Source organism: Phocoena phocoena, chromosome 14 (assembly GCF_963924675.1).
Source record: "Phocoena phocoena chromosome 14, mPhoPho1.1, whole genome shotgun sequence".
NCBI lineage: Eukaryota > Metazoa > Chordata > Mammalia > Artiodactyla > Phocoenidae > Phocoena > Phocoena phocoena.
The window spans coordinates 66,016,915-66,033,517 of NC_089232.1; the positions used below are offsets into that span (position 1 = coordinate 66,016,915).

The window sequence follows — 16,603 nt, forward strand, 5'->3', positions numbered from 1 at the left end:
TAAAATTAATTGTGGTAATGGTTGTACAACTCAATGAATATAGTATTAAAAATCACTGACTACCAGATCCACAGCTGACTTCTTTCTTGAAACTGACAAGCTGATTCTAAAATTCATAAAGACTTACAAGGGACCCAGAATAGACAACCCAATTTTGAAAAAGAAAAACAAAGTAGGAGGACTCATACTTCCTGTTTTCAAAACTTACCACAGGGCTTCCCTGGTGGCACAGTGGTTAAGAATCCGCCTGCCATGCCAATGCAGGGGACATGGGTTCGATCCCTGGCCTGGGAAGATCCCACATGCCATGGAGCAACTAAGCCCGTGTGCCACAACTACTGAGCCTGCGCTCTAAAGCCTGTGACTCTCCATTGAGTAATAACATTGAACACCTTTCTATACGCATACTGGCCATACAGAGATCCTCTTTTAGAAAGTGCCTATTCAAAACTTTTGTGTATTTTTAAATTAAATTGTCTTTTTCTTATTAATTTTACACAATACGCATACATTCTGGATGTGAGTCCTTGGTCAGAGAGATGAATTGAGAATTTCTTCTTCCAGTCTGTATTTTGCCCTTCATTCTCTTCATGGTGTCTTTAGGTGGAGAGAAATTCTCAATTTTAACGAAGTCAAATTTATCAATCATTGTTACAGTCATTGCTTTAAGTCTTCTTTAAGAAATCTGTGCCGACTCAACTCAGTAGTTCTTTGATTTGTGCTTATGGTTTGAATGGTTCTGACCTTGCTCTGAATTCATGAATTCCTGCATCTTTGTAAGGTTTACAATTTCACCTTGCAGTCGATTTGAAATGCATTCATGTTATGTTGTTGGTGACAGACAACTTTAGTGTTACGAACGTCTGAGCGGAAATCAGTTTTACAACTAGAGGATTCATCTGTGACTACTTCTATATTATAATGACTTCTGTACAAATACATTAAAAACACACTGTTAAAAAAGTGAGAAAAACCCTCTAACACCTGTTATTCTAACATTTTACCCCAAACATACCTTAGATGATTCTTCCCACTCCCTTTGAGGGGCTTTCCTCCAATGGGTCACTTTATACTAGACCCTACTGACTTTGATGATATAATTAAGTGTTCTGTAGTCTCAGAAATCAAAAGCCTAGAGGCTTCTGTTAAGCCAGGTTCTATTACACCTTATTTGACCCAACAACCTCAGAGGGTTTACAATTCTCCAGAATACCAGTAACAAAGAACTCCTTGCTCCATCCTTTTTCCTAAATTAATTAACAGAACCTCCTTTCTCCAACCACAGTTACCAAAGAACCAAAACGAACAAATGTAACAGCTTAGTCTTCTCTTTACTAGCTCAGCAGGTGCTCCCCTCCCCCATCCAGTTATTCTTCACACCCAGCCAATCTTCCATTCTGCCTTCCAAATGTGTGGTGGCCTCTGAACTTTGCTGTCACAGTTAATGCCCTGCTTCACTCCCTCACCATCTCTGGTCTGGAGTATGGGAACTGCCCTTGACTGGTCTCTTCCTTACATTTTGTCTTTGACCCTGTCACCACCAAAGTCCCCTCTCCAGAGCATAAAGTTGATCATGTTACTCATCTGATTAAGATCCTTCTATAAGTCCCACTGCCCACAGGATAAAGTCACTCTCTTAGCTGAGAATTCACAATCTGGCCCTAACCTTTCCTGGCTTCTTTCCTAGCAACTCCTGCAAAATCCTGGCCTTACACCTGGGCACCCATGCCCTCTTTCTCATCCTAATTTTGCACTGCTTCCTCCTTTGGCTAGAAGTCCCTTCTCCCTTTATCCTGCAATCAGCTCCTTCCCTTCTTGCACAGGACGACCCCAGCAGAAGCAACTGTTCCCTAGTATGTGTTCCTGCAGCTCTCTGTACCCACCACAACTATACTTGAGTCCTTATCACCTGTACTAGTGAATCACTTATTTGTTTTTCTCACTCAGGATTAGGAATTAATCTTTACATCCCAAGGACTTGGCAGGGCAATTCCATGAAGGTTCAATGAAAGAATGAATGTCCCAGACACTTTTATTCATGTCACCTTCTTTCTATAAATAGACACTAGAAAAATTAGTACAAATATGTCAAAGCAATGAACCTAACACAAGTTGTCTTTTAAAAGTCACCCAGCTAAGTATTCTTTTAAAGAGTTCAATAAAAAACTAAAACCTTCCTCAATTACAGATGTGTGCTTCCTGTTAGAAATTAGTAACGACTCTTTGCTTTAAAATACTTTTAGGGACTTCCCTGGTGGCACAGTGGTTAAGAATCCACCTGCCAATGCAGGGGACACGGGTTCAATCCCTGGTCCGGGAAGATCCCACATGCCGCGGAGCAACTAAGCCCGTGAGCCACAACTACTGAGCCTGCACTCTAGAGCCCACATGCCACAACTACTGAAGCCCGTGCGCCTAGAGCCCGTGCCCCACAACAAGAGAAGCCACCACAATGAGAAGCCCGCACACTGCAACGAAGAGCAGCCCCAGCTCACCGCAACTAGAGAGAGCCCGCGGGCAGCAACAGACCCAACGCAGCCAAAAATAAATTAAATAAATTAATTTTAAAAAATGGGCATCAGGGGACTTCCCTGGTGGCCCAGTGGTTAAGACTCTGCGCTCCCAACGCAGGGGGCCTGGGTTCGGTCCCTGGTCAGGGAACTAGATCCCGCATGCCACAACTAGGACCTTGTGCAGCCAAATAAATAAATTAAAAAAAAAAAAAAAATGGGCATTGGGCTTCCCTGGTGGCGCAGTGGTTGAGCGTCCGCCTGCCGATGCAGGGGACACGGGTTCGTGCCCCGGTCCGGGAAGATCCCACATGCCGTGGAGTGGCTGGGCCCGTGAGCCATGGCCGCTGAGCCTGCGCGTCCGGAGCCTGTGCTCTGCAGCGGGAGAGGCCACAACAGTGAGAGGCCGCAAAAAAACAAACAAAAAAAAAAACAACAAAAAAAATAATAATGGGCATCAAAGGTGGGATGAATATACCACTTAACCAAAGTAACTGGAGTCATCACCATATAAATCACTACTGGATGCCAAGGGAATGAATCACAGTTATTATTTATACAACTAAAAGACCACAAACAAAATTACTTCGTTGAAAGTCTGTTCATATATATCACCTTTACACATAACACATCTGCATGATACAGGAAGATGGTGTGCATGGTGGTTAAGAACACAGTCTGACATCATAATGCTAGTCTTGCAATTTGGGGAAAATAGCTTAAAACTTCCACATGCCTCAGCTTACTCGTGTAAAACAAAGATGATACACAATGTTGCTGGGTGAGTGAGCCCTTAAAGGCTCTTGGAACAGTGCCTGAGGAGTAAATGCATAGTAATAAATGTCAACTGTCAACACAGTGCTTTTAACTTTTTTAAGTCCTTTTACATACACTTTTTTTTTTTTTTTTTTTCACAACAGCACAGTGAGATTGCTTGGAGAATCACTTTGTCCATTTCCGAGATAAAGTACTGATAGAGAGGTCATGATTTCCCTAAGATATTTTAAGTGGCAGAGTAAGAACAAGAAACTACACCTAACCCCAGCCCCAGACTACACTGACTACATCTCCACAGATGCGGTGTGGAAGAAAGATTCTTTTGGGTTTTCCCCATTGTTTACCCTTGGTTATCAGCAACACCCAGACTAAGCACCTGGTGGGAAGGAACGGACCTCCATTTGCTCAAATTAAAAGGTAAGAGAAGCCTCATTTTCACAGTGCCTGATGCATAGCAGGCAGTCCAAAGACAACTACTGATAACAAACAAAAAGTGCCACTGTGCTTTCTCAATGACAGAACAAGGCACTCCACAAAATTAAGACTGCTACCAAAAACAAAAGTCACTTAATTTACCTATCTGTCACATCAAAGTACAATGTAGCAATAGGAACTTAAAAAAAAAAAATTTAATGAATCTTTTTCTTTTACTCTCAAAAACGTAACAGTTTTGCAAAAAGGGCTCTTTCATCAAGACAGTTTTTTGAAAACTAACCCAACTAGTTATACTTCATGACAGGTCTTTGCTCAAACAAGGGACCTACATGAACGGACAAAATTGCATTACTGTTAACACCTTCACCTATACTTATCTTCATTACATTCCTGGGCTTCAGCTGAAACTCAATCCTCAGTCTTAACATGCAGCCAAGTGCACATGGAATAGAGTTAATGAACTTCGAAGGCAGAGGCAATGCTCCCGGGGAACCCACCGGAACCAAGGAAATACCAGGAAGCAAAACGTCTCTCCCAAAAGCTAAGCGCCCGAACTTTTTATTTCTTCTCTTCAAATGGACAACTAGGAGCTCAGATTCACCTTGACGATCAGACTTGACATCAGCCCCTGGCTAGGGCCTACCTTTCCTTTTGTGGCACTGCCACTCTGGCACCTACAGGCAGGCGCCCGGAGCATACACAAATAAGCCAGATCCAGCCCTTTCCCTCCACAGCTCATGTCCAAGCCTCGCACGTGGCGGCCACTTGGGACCTTTAACACATCTGACTTAACAGCGGCAGAGCCTGGACTGTGTTCGCAGCGGTGCAGCTCCCGGACCCGCCCCAATCTGGAGCAGGAAGGTCTTGGTGCTCTTCTGTAAACACCTATCAGATACCTGGCCCTCCTCCTCCCGCGGCCACGTCGACCCGGCCCGAGCCGCCCCGCGGCCCCCGACGCCTCCGCTAGCCTCCGGGAGTCGCTTCCCCGCGCCTCCTCTCACCTGAGCCGACGGCGCCGCCACCCGCGTGGTGACCCCAATTCCCCGTCAAGTAACCGTTACAGGGGGCCGCAGCCCAGGGAGGCCCGCGGCTCGGGTGGAAGAGCCCATGGGGCTGCTCCCCCTCCGCCGACCCAGGATTCCCCGGCCGCCGCCGCCATTTTCCCCGTGCCGTAAACCCCACCTGACGGTTCCAGCTTCTCACCTGTGACCAGCAGAGGAACACGCGCGACGCCGTGGCGAGCGCGTGGGCGAACTGGAGAATCCCTGGGGGTCACAACCTCCGTGCAGAACCCGCCGCTAATTCATCCCGAAGCGGGAGGCTTCGGGCCAGTCGCCCTTGTAATGCGTCCCAGCAGGCTCCATCCTGATTGGCTGCGAGCGCCTTGAGGCAGCGGCGTCCCCGGCTGCGTGAGAAGCCCAGGTCCCCGGAGCCCCGCCCCTGCTTCCCCCGCCTGGGGCTCCCCGGGCGCGTGACACTGAGGGCTCCCTTAAAGTGACCACGCTCATTTCCGGCCCGCCTCCAGGAGAGGAGGAACCCACAGAGCGAGGGGGTGTAGGGGCGAGTAGCAATAAGAAATAGGGAATGCCGGAGGGCATTGTCCCAGGAAACCTAATGGTCCCTCTAACCCCTGGAGTTTCAAAGTGACAATAGAAGTCTGGGGAGTTTAATTTACAAACTGTGGACTGACAAGAAAGGCACAACCTAAAAATTAAGAATTATGTTTTACTGGACGAACATACTGAGGACTTAAACCTAAAAGGCAGCCTCTCAGATCGCTCTGAGGGACTGTGCTGAAGAGGTAAGGAAGGAGCCAGGATATTTAGGAGCTTTTGCAACAAAAACTAGGTAGTTGGAACTTTAAAAGGTTACTGTTCATTAAAAACCAGACATCTCAAGTTAATGAAGTTAGCACTTTTCTACCTATGGAAAGACGCCAGAGTCTGGGCTCATCAAAATCATTCCTTTGAAATGCACCTTAACTGTCTAGGGCCAGTATCCTGTTTTTTTTTTTTCCCATCCTGAACTCCCTCAGGGTGCACAGTGCGGGGGAGGGGCGGCAACTGTGTTGGCTGATGGCTTGATGGCCACAACATCCTTTGTTTATTGAAATGACTGGTGATATTCTTTGTCCACAAAGCCTAACCTACAGGGGCAAATCAGTAGTAGAACCCGTTCTAGAGCTTAGGTTCCTGACGCGCAGCACCAAGCTCTCCCTAGCATGCAGCTTCCCCAGTCCTGGGGAAACTTTCCCTCCTCTGAGCATCCGCAGTACTTTCATGACAACCCTCATAAAAGGCGTTCAGCACTTTCTACTGTGGGACATCTGTCCCCTAACCTACTAAACTCTAAAGCTCCATAATGGTGGGTACTGTGATTAAACCTTTTTTCATTTCCTACACCATGCCTTCCTCCTGCGAGTCTTCAACAAAGATTCACTGAATTAAAATCCTGAAAAGAATAAACATAGCCACCCATCACACACTTAGCCACTATACGTATGTTTATGTGTTTTATTCATTTATTCAACAAGGTACAGAAGGGGATGAATTTTTTTTCAAAGTACAAGATTCCTGTCCTCATATATTTGTAGTGTAACAATAATGAACATCTAGGTTTGGGATGCATAGCTTCAGTATAGCTAAATTATATTCCATAGGCATTTCCTGGCGGTCCAGAGTTTAGGACTTGGCACTCTCACTGCCTGGGTCTGGGTTCAATCCCCGGTCAGGGAACGAAGGTCCCGAAAGCCATGCATCGCGGACAAAATATATATATACATATATATATATACACACTCCAGAGCTCTCTGTGAATCAAAAGTTCCCTTGTTCTTTTTCTAAATCAGGTTCACAGACTCTCCAATTTTGTTCAGAAATATTGAAATATTTTAAGATATGCTGAAATTGTGTTGGAAAATGAAGATAAACAACAGAGGGAAACACCAATACAAAAGCCAACTCTGTCAATTACCCCTGTGAACTTAGGCCTCCTTTTTTATCTGTAAAATAAGATCACTAATATAAAAGTTCTCTAAATTCTTTTCTTCCCCCCACCCCTACAAGTTTTTAACTTTCTTGATGTCAGAGGCCAGCGGGAAAACCCTGAAGGCATTGGAGATGGGTTTTGAAAGAAGAGATTATAATCTCTTCTTTATAAGAGATTATAATAGTTTATCTTTGCATCTCCGCAACTCCTAAAACAAACAGTGCCAACTGAGAAAGAGAACACCACACATTTGAATACAGCAGATGCTGAATGAAGTTTAACTGACTTGATGAATCATCCTGGTTTCTTCTCTATTTCACTTTCCTAGCCTTAGGCTTTTTTGGAGGGTGGAGTGGTAGAACCTGAAGGAAAGGGTCAAAACTATGGAGTCTGAAGGTATGAGCTCTTTTTTACCCAAACTGCTTCTGACACCCACCACATGTGCGGCTTCTCCACACCAAGCAGTACTCCAGTTCTCTGTGGACACCAACTAGGTGTCCTGCAATGTAATTCAGTTTTGACGCTAACTGCTTGAAATTAATGCAGACTCCACAGGTTAAGGGCTTAGTTCCACAAAACTGCTCTGCACTTCAGACACCAATAGAAAGTCTGGGTCTCAGGACTTCCCTGGTGGTCCAGTGGTTAAGACTCCACACTTCCACTGCAGCGTGTGCAGGTTCGATCCCTGGTCAGGGAAGCAAGATCCCACATGCTGCGCGATGTGGCCAGAAAAGCAAAAAAAGGAAGTCTGGGCCTTGCGTACTTCTGAAAAACTGGCTGTAAATCGGGGCATCCCACAATGCCCTGCTCAGGGTCCAATTTGCTAGAACAGATCACAGAACTCAGGAGAACGCTTTACTTACATTTACAGGTTTATTATAAAGGATACAACTTAGGAACAGTCAAATGGAAGAGATACGTAGGGCAAGATATGGGTTGCGGAGATAATGATTAACTCAACCCCCTCCCTGGCGGTTGAAGGGTAGAGTTGAAAGTTCCAACCCTCTAATCTCAGGGTTGGTTTCTCTGACATCCAGCCTCCATGCTCCCAGAATCAACTCACTAGCATAAACACAGGTTTAGAGAGGCTTGTTATAAATACCCAAAGACCCTCCTATCCCCCTCTGAAACAGAGCAGGACCCTATGGTCCTTCCCCGCCCATGTCCTCCACCTGCCTTTCTTCTGTAGAAAAATTTTAGCCAAAGAATAAGTTTAATCAGAAAAGTGAGAAAATGCAGAAACAAAGGAAAACAGTCAAAGGAGACCAAATAGTAATAATTTAGTCATTAAGCAAAGTCAAGGACGCTTAGTTCCTTCTCAAGGGCTAGAGATAATATTCTGAGCCATAACCTGTGAGCTGTCTGATACTGAAAGCCCCACCAGATGAAAGAAGTTAAGTACATGATGACCAGACTGTAGTCACGACATAAGCTGCCACAATTCTGAGAACTGGCCTCAAGGAAGTGGGAGCAAACCGACCCTGGAACTAAAGATTAATTGTACTTAAAACAATCAAGATGACTCTGGTCAGACCACCGATGACCAATTTCAAGATGACTGTCAGAGCTGACTGTGCTGTTTCTGCATGTGGCCCCCTGCCTCTGTCTATAAAATCTCTTACCCCCTGATTGTTGGGAGGGGGAGGCGCGGGGAGTTGGCCTTTGGACAGGTGTCTGCCCCACCCCCTGCTGTTGCTGGTGTCCAAAATAAAGCAAACTTTCCTTTCCACCAACCTTGCCTCTTTATTGGCTTTTGAGCGGTGAGCAGCTGGACCCCACTTTCGGTTACACCTTCACTCAACAAAATACTACAAGGGGTGGCACAGTGGTTGAGAATCTGCCTGCCAATGCAGGGGACACAGGTTCGAGCGCTGGTCTGGGAAGATCCCACATGCTGCGGAACAACTGGGCCCGTGAGCCACAATTACTGAGCCTGCGCGTCTGGAGCCTGTGCTCCCCAACAAGAGATGCCGTGACAGTGAGAGGCCCGTGCACCACGATGAAGAGTGGCCCCCACTTGCCACAACTAGAGAAAGCACAGAAACGAAGATCCAACACAGCCATAAATAAATAAATAAAAATTTAAAAAAATACTACAAGGATTTTAGTATTTTGTTGCCCTTAATCCTAACTCTTCTGCCAAGCTGTGTTGAATGTTCTTTGGGGATCATTAGCATATGATACAAAGATTCCCACAATTTATGTTCACTGCCTTAGGTCTCTACCCCAGGTTTTCCTGTCTCCAGTCTTCCAAGCTTGCTCCTTCCAGACCCACTGACAAGCCGGCTAAGCCATTTGCCACTGCCAGGTGTCCATGTATATCCTTCCCTTGAGCCAATTCTCTCCCACACAAAGTAGATGACCAGTAACACAGGCCTAAACCCTGCCCATTGGGATAATTACGCTCACCTTCAGGAGGTCTGCAGTGAAGCAGTAATCCACTTTCCTCTTGTATCCACAGACCAAACCTATCAATCTTCAATGAAGCTCAGGCTTTTCCGCCTCCATCCTCTGGTTACGAGAACTCCCCATGGATTAAGGAAAAGGTGTGGGTACAACAGTGGTAGGAGAAACGGGATCTGGGCCATCCGTTCATGCAGCTTATGTGTGTGCTCTGAACCTGCTCAAACTCATTCCCAACGCACCACTTCCATTTGAAAAGATTGTTGCTAGGCCTGCCCACACTTACGAGGTGGTGGGCCTGCTATTATCCAATTCATGATGGGCAGTTTGGGTTGCATGGTCACTTGATGCCCCATGAGATGTTCAGCTTCTATTAGGGCTCAGTAGCGTGCCAGGAGATGCTTTTCTTTTTTTTTTTTTTTTTTTGGCCACACTGCATGGCTTGCAGGATCTTAGTGCACGGGATCATGGATTGAACCTGGACCATGGCAGTGAAAGCACTGAGTCCTAACCACTGGACTGCCAGGGAATTCCCCAGAGATGCTTTTCAAATGTGTATGTTTCTCTCCCACAGTTGGCATGGCCATTCTCCAGAACCATATCGGGCCGCACTGTGACTCTTCTTTTGGGTCTTGCCAGAGACTCCACTTGGCCTTTTCTCTACCACAGATACTTCTAGTATCATGAAATGTATCAGGTGATAGAGCCCAAATGGCAGGACTGCTTGCTCTGAGGCTGGACCTGCTACTGAGTCCTTTATGGATCTGAGCCCTACTTAAAACTAGCCACCTTCCACCTCAACCTGAAGAGATCTACCAAGCATTCTTTCTTAGTGGCAGAAGGTACAAGGTACTGTAAGTTGTCCTTTGCTTGGGAGGAAGTGTCCTTGCAGGCCTTAGACCATTGGTCTACTTCACCATCCACATAAGTTCTGTGCTTTATATAATAGTATTGTACCAAGGTTATTTTCTTAGTTTTGATGTATGTTCTGTGCTTATATAAGATGTTAACATAAGGGCAAGCTGGGTAAAGTACCTGCAGAAAATCTCAGTTTTCTTCTTGCGTCTCTCCTATCAATCTAAAATTATCTCAAAATGTTAAAAGTAATAATTGGCATTTAAATTTTTCATCAACGTAGCAGGCTTCTGAATTTTTACGGGATTTATTCATCCTCTGGAAAGCATGTGTCTCATCAAGACATCCAGATTACTTGCATTTATCGCTCATCGGGGCCAAGTAACATGATATTTCACCGTGATAGACTAATGTGATGTTCTGTGGAATGGCCAGATGGTCCAGGTCCCTTTGGAATATATTATGACAGAAAACAGGAAAGTAAACATAGCCTTGGAGCAAGACTGTAAAAGTAGAACGTTTTCTGTCCTATGTGAATGTTATCTTCCTCTGGATGTGATACTGTTTTGGTTTACTATCTTCATTGGGGCAGGGGAGATGCAGTTCCAGGGGCTTTACTTGGCTTTTCCTACTACAATAGCTCTTCCTCTACAGACCAAGGAGCAATGTGGGGATTCTGTCAACTGCTAAGTACATCCATTCCAATCATACATTTGGGAATCAAGGAAACAACCACCAGGTTGGTAAGAAGAGCCAGTGGACCCACTCAGAGACAGACCGGAAGACTCCATTTATTATCTGACTCCAATATGCCCCTTCTCTAACAGGAGTGCCTGATGGTGCTTTGGACCCCTGGGTATCCCCATCAACTTAGACCCTGTATCCAATATCCCTCAAATATCAGATTATCCCTCTTTTCCCAGTCTGTGGTTATCCAAGGAAACAACCATAAATCAATTTGGAGAAGGACTGAAAAATATCTGTATACACTTGCCCTGACGTTCCAGGTTCTTCCTTATAGACACCCAGTCTCTCCTTTGGTCCATGCATTCTAGGTTTGAGAACAGGCTCTGGTCTTTAAATCAGGCAAGTTATTATGACTTTCTACTGGAGTGATGTTGACCCCAGTCTTCTACTATTAATCTCTTCTTATTATATCTTAAGCAGTACCCTTTCTGGCTGCCCATCTATCTTGTCCCTAGAAATACATGTTCTACTAGACATTGCCATAGGTCAGGTCAGTCCCCCAGGCTGCCACTTCAACCTTACTATCCATTATGGTAATAAGTTCACCATTGCTTCTCATATTTGTCTCTGCTATTCTAGAATCCTGTCATCCCCACCACTGCTAGAAGAACCTGTTCTGTGACAGCATGAGCCCTGGTCTGCAGAGGACAAACTCCACTGAGCTGCTCAATGATGCTGGTGCCCCTTCCAGACATTTGCTATCGTTCTCGATAGTCATCCCGGCCCTCCTGAAAAACAGTCAGCTGAAAGGTTTCTAGTCTGGTTTGGTTGATGCATTTTAGCATGCTTGCTTCTTGGAGCTTTCTGATTCCTACATCCACATTCTGCCATGACGGTTCTGACATCTCTGCTTTTTTTTGGCCGCACTGTGCGGTATGCAGGATCTTACTTCCCCTACCAGGGATCAAACCTGAGCTCCCTGCAGTGGAAGCACGGAGTCTTAACCATTGGACGGCCAGGGAAGTCCCAAGGCATCTCTGCTTTATTTAATGTGATCATTGCTTTTTCCCAACTTCCAAGAACCATAACAGCAGTATATTAGAACTGGGTCCCAGAGCTCTTACCATGTTATTGAACACTATGTGATGGGAATGTGCCTCTTATTGGCAAATTCCCCTAAACAAGCTTTATATTCTCTGTCTCCTTAATCCAGTACCTCAGGTTCCACACGTAGGCAGAATCTCCCTGCTGTGAGCCAGCACCTGCAGTCCCTGTGGCATATAATCCTTTCTCTCTTTTATAGCCCCCGACCTTCCCTGGTCAGGTCAAGGTGAGACTTGACCCATTTTAAGTAAGGGTTGCCTCTTTCTTCCAACAAGGCAGAGAGACCCACTTCTGCAGGCCCAGATGGTTCTGGGAATTGAGGGTTCAAGATTCTCAAGTGCGTCTACTCAGATATCCCAACCCCAAGTCTCAAGGGTTTTTTTTTTTCCAGCTTTATTGAGATATAATTGACATATAACATTGTGTAAGTTTAAGGTGTACAATGTGATGATTTGATATACATATATATTGCAAAATGATGACCACAAAGTTAGTTGGCCCATCTATCACCTCACATAGTTATCTTTGTGTGTGTGTGGTAAGAATTTTTAAAAATCTACCCTCTTAGCAACTTGCAAGTATACAGTACAGTACTGTTAACTATAGTCACCAGGCTGTATATTAGATCCCCAGAGCTTATCTTATAACTGGAAGTTTGTACCCTCTCACCACCTTCACCTGTTTTCCCCACTCCACCCCTCCCCCCAACCTCTGGCAACCACAAATCTACTCTCTGTTTTTATGAGTTGGATTACTTTAGATTTCACTATAAGTGATATTTGTCTTTCTCTGTCTTGCTTATTTTACATAGCATTATGCCGTCATCTGTGTTGTCGCAAGTGGTAGGATTCCTTCTTTTTATGGCTGGATAATATTCCAGCCATTATATATATATATATATATATATATATATGACAGTTTCTTTATCCATTCAACTGTTAGTGGACACTTAGGTTGTTTCCATATTTTGGCTATTGTAAATAATGCTGCAATGAACATGGGGATACAGATATATCTTTGAGATAATGGTTTCATTTCCTTTGGATATATAACCAGAAGTGGGATTGCTGGATCATATGGTAGTTCCATTTTTAATCTTTTGAGGAATCTCCATACTGTTTTCCATAGCGGCTGCACCAGTTTACATTCCCACCAACAGTGCACCAGGGCTCCCTTTCCTTCACAACCTGGCCAGCACTTGTTATCTCTTGTCTTCTCAGGGTTCTGCTTCTTTCCTATCAAGGCCCTGACCTTGACACTGGAGATTTACCTAGGCAGAGAAGGCAGCCTTCTCTGAAGGTCTGCCACTCTTACAGCTAAGCCCTAAGTCTGATCTTCAGCTCTGGCTGTCCTCTGGCTGCAGATGACGAGAATCTTTTTAGATGCTTCTATAAGAACCCTTCAGACTCTCACACATTGCTTGCTTAGCAATAGTCACCCAATTCCACAATCCTTATAGATACTAATTTGCTCCATACCTCTCAAACCCCAGAGACGCTGCATCAGCTAGAGCATCTTCTTTCACCTGCATCCTTTCCTGGTTCACCAGAAGTAATCTGCCGCACCACAGCATATCAGGAACAATCCATGTTCCACCTGTAACTAGTGACGGGTGGATCCTCATGACATCCTCCCATCAAATGATTTATTTTCAGAATCCCATGTTTGGAGTCTTTTTCCTAGAACCAACTCCCTTAAGGAGGCTTCCTAGAAGCAGCACCTAAAGCAAGGACCCTTGTATAGATCGTTCTTTGAAGAAGTGCTCTCAAGAGAAGAGGAGTAATAAAAGCAGGGTACAGGGCACAAGAGAAAAATTAAGTAAGAATCTGGTCTCAGCGGGAGAATAGCTTCAGCCTGATCTCACAGAAGCTCTGGAGCATGAATTATACCACAACGTTATTCAACCTCGAGACAGGGGGTCCGGCTCTTATTTTCCTATATCAGTCAGTTATTGGCTGCAGGTTGCCTAAGGGTGGAGGTGCATAACCAGCTGAGCAAGGCAGCTCCTGTTTGGCTGAGGGGAATCCCTGGAGCCAGAGGGAAGCTGTGAGCCGTTAGCTGCCGGTGCTCACAGCAGCAGGGAGACGAGTGCCCCATCTGAGTGGGGCACCAGTGGCATCCACCGTAGACACAACATAAATACTAAGTAAATGTTAGTTTCTTCGGGACTTCCCTGACGGTCCAGTGGTTAAGATTCAGCACTTCCACGGCAGGTGGCATGGGTTCGATCCCTGGGTGGGGAACTAAGAGTTCACATACCATGCGGTGCGGCAAAAAAAAAAAAAAAAAAAGAATACATGTATGATTGTACATGTCTAGAATATCTGGGAAGGCTCTGTAAGAAACCACTGCTGTAGTTGCCTCTGGGAAGAGAAACTGGACACCACTAAACTGACACATCAACGTATTCCCTTTAGTACTGACTGATTTTAGCCAGATGTACGTGTTACCATTTTAATTTGGGGGAAAAAAAATGAAAAGCCCCTTTGATGTGCCTATGAGCCTAAGAGATGGGATTAACCTACTCTGCTGCCCAGAAAGGTAATTTCCCCACAAGTTTCTGAATCCTCCCTGACCTGCAACAGAGTATCACAGCTGATGGATTTTAACCTCATGAGCCATCAATTTAACAATCACATTTAATAGGGCACTCTCTGCAGTGCTCAGGAAGGCACTGTGACAATCAGGGAGCCCCAAGTCCTTATTCTTATTCACTTTAATTATCATTGAGGTATTCTCTATGCCTGTGTAATGGCTTCCTCCTCTTCAAAATGTGACAGTAATAAGGTGAAACATGGACTCAATAACAGACCCCAGAAAAGAGCCAAGTGAGCTGCTGCCAGTAACACTGGGATGATGTTCTTCTGTGGTAATGGGGGGAAGGAACAGGCAGCCCAGAGCTGGCAGAGGCCACAGATGCTTAACTGGACACCTAGAGCTACTTGTTTCTTCTAGCCCACAGTTTCCCTATGGCCGAGACTTAGCATACTCTTTGTTACCCAGTGATATTCTGGACTTCAAAGGTATTTGAAATCAAAGGTTTTGATTTCCTGAGAAGGCAGCCAAGTCCTTGGTAGTTTAGGAGTCTTGGTGCTAGAATGAGTAGCTTAGAAGTGACAGCTTTACATTAACACAAACCAGTGGTGGAACTGAATTCTGATTATTCTCTTTTTGCTCTTCTAGCTCTCCCCCCCCCCCCACTCCCACATACACACACACATTTTATGCTGATTTGTCCAACTTGCATCTCCTGGCTCCCTGACCCTTTGTCTCTGGCAGCGTTCAGCCAAGGGGACGGCACTGGAAGGAGTCTGCAGGGTGGACTGAGAAAGAGACCAAGGTGTTGTTCCCTTGATTGCCTCCCTGTGGGATTAGAGGGTGGCAGTGGCTTCATCCTCCACCTAAGGCCATAGCTCCTCTCATATAGCTCAGCTCTCACTAAGTCCTGGGACACTCCTTTTCCCCTGGGCAGGGCCTAATTTATTATCTCTAGCCCCAGGGTGCTCCATCATCCACTGATTCCACCCCTTTAACTCTCTCTAATCATTCTTTCTGCTTCTTGCCAAAACCCTAACTGATACATTGATGGACCAAAATTTCACTTAGTGAAATTGCCAGGAAGCAAATCTAGCCACTCATCCAACATAGACATAAATCTTTCTCCTACAAAGCCTCTATATCAGTAAAGAATGTTTTCAGCTATAAGTATCGTCAAACTCAATTTATTGATACAATGGCTTAAGCCACAAGGACATTTATTATTACTTAACTTGAAGTATAGAGGTAGGCAATCTCAAAATTGGTTCTGTAACTCAAGGATGACAACAAGGACCCAAGTTCTTTCCATCTTTCTGCTCTGCCTTCCTTAGTATGTTGACTTTACATTTTCATGCTTGCTGCCTCATAGCCACAAGATGGTTGCCACAACTCCAGGCATCACAGTCATATCCAAAGGCAAGAAACAGTAAACAGAGGAAAAGGTGTTCTCCTTGTGAGGCTTTATTTTTTTATCAAGGATGAAAAATCCTTCCCCAAAACTCCATAACAAATGTCCTCAATTGTCCCATTGGCCAGGACTTAGTCACATGGCCACCTGTATAAAGCGTGTGGGAAAGCAAGCATCTGACTTTCTAGGCTTTGTAGGGGGAGGTTGGAATAGAAATTGAGTATCCAAACCAGGGTCTGTCACATCCTGTGCTACAGGTGAACCTTCAGCCCAGTGTCACTCTCTGAGAAATTACTTATGCTCTCTTCCAAAAAGAAATGTCTGTTACCTCTTCTCTGTTGTTTTTCTAAATAGTAATAAACTTTAAGGCCCAATTCAAATTCTTTCAACATCTAGTTATGACCTCCTTTGAATCGCCCCTGATATCCACATAATCTGTTTGGGACGGCCACCCAGAAAACTGCACTAACTATATTTTCTTATTTTCTGTATTGTTGATGTTCTAGCATCTGCGGTCTCATTCCAAGAGAGAGCAAACTCCATGCCTGGGAGCATGCTTTTTATATGCAAAGTCACCATCTAGAGTTCACCTCCACCCACCTTCAACACACACACACCTCTTCCATCCAGCTCTTACACTCTAGGCAATTTTCCCTGCCTTAATTCCCCAAGGCCAGGTACCAGACTAGTTGAGACAGCCCCTATAGCCCAGAGCCTGCTGAAAGTATTCCAACTAACCAATCCTAAACCACTTATTCTACCTTTCCTGTTCCTTCCCATGGAAACCACAGTAAAGGCTTTTTGCCCACATTTTCTTCCCACCACTTCTGCCTCCTGACTGAATCTGGTGCTTCCCCATGTAGCCACCCTGTGGTGTGCAGTGCCCCCTCCTCTTGGG

The 16,603-nt window shown here is 45.1% G+C and overlaps 1 protein-coding gene across 2 annotated transcripts in view; it reads right to left on the minus strand.

The window, feature by feature from the left end:
• Nucleotides 1–5,091, minus strand: part of LCLAT1 (lysocardiolipin acyltransferase 1) — a 194,317-nt gene extending 189,226 nt beyond the window's left edge. The window contains exon 1 of one of the 2 annotated variants that reach the window (XM_065891171.1): nt 4,926–5,091. The gene's annotated coding sequence lies outside the window, so the exon portion shown is untranslated. The remainder of the gene's footprint in view (nt 1–4,925) is intronic. The other variant, XM_065891170.1, reaches the window with a different exon arrangement.
• Nucleotides 5,092–16,603: the final 11,512 nt, after the last annotated feature.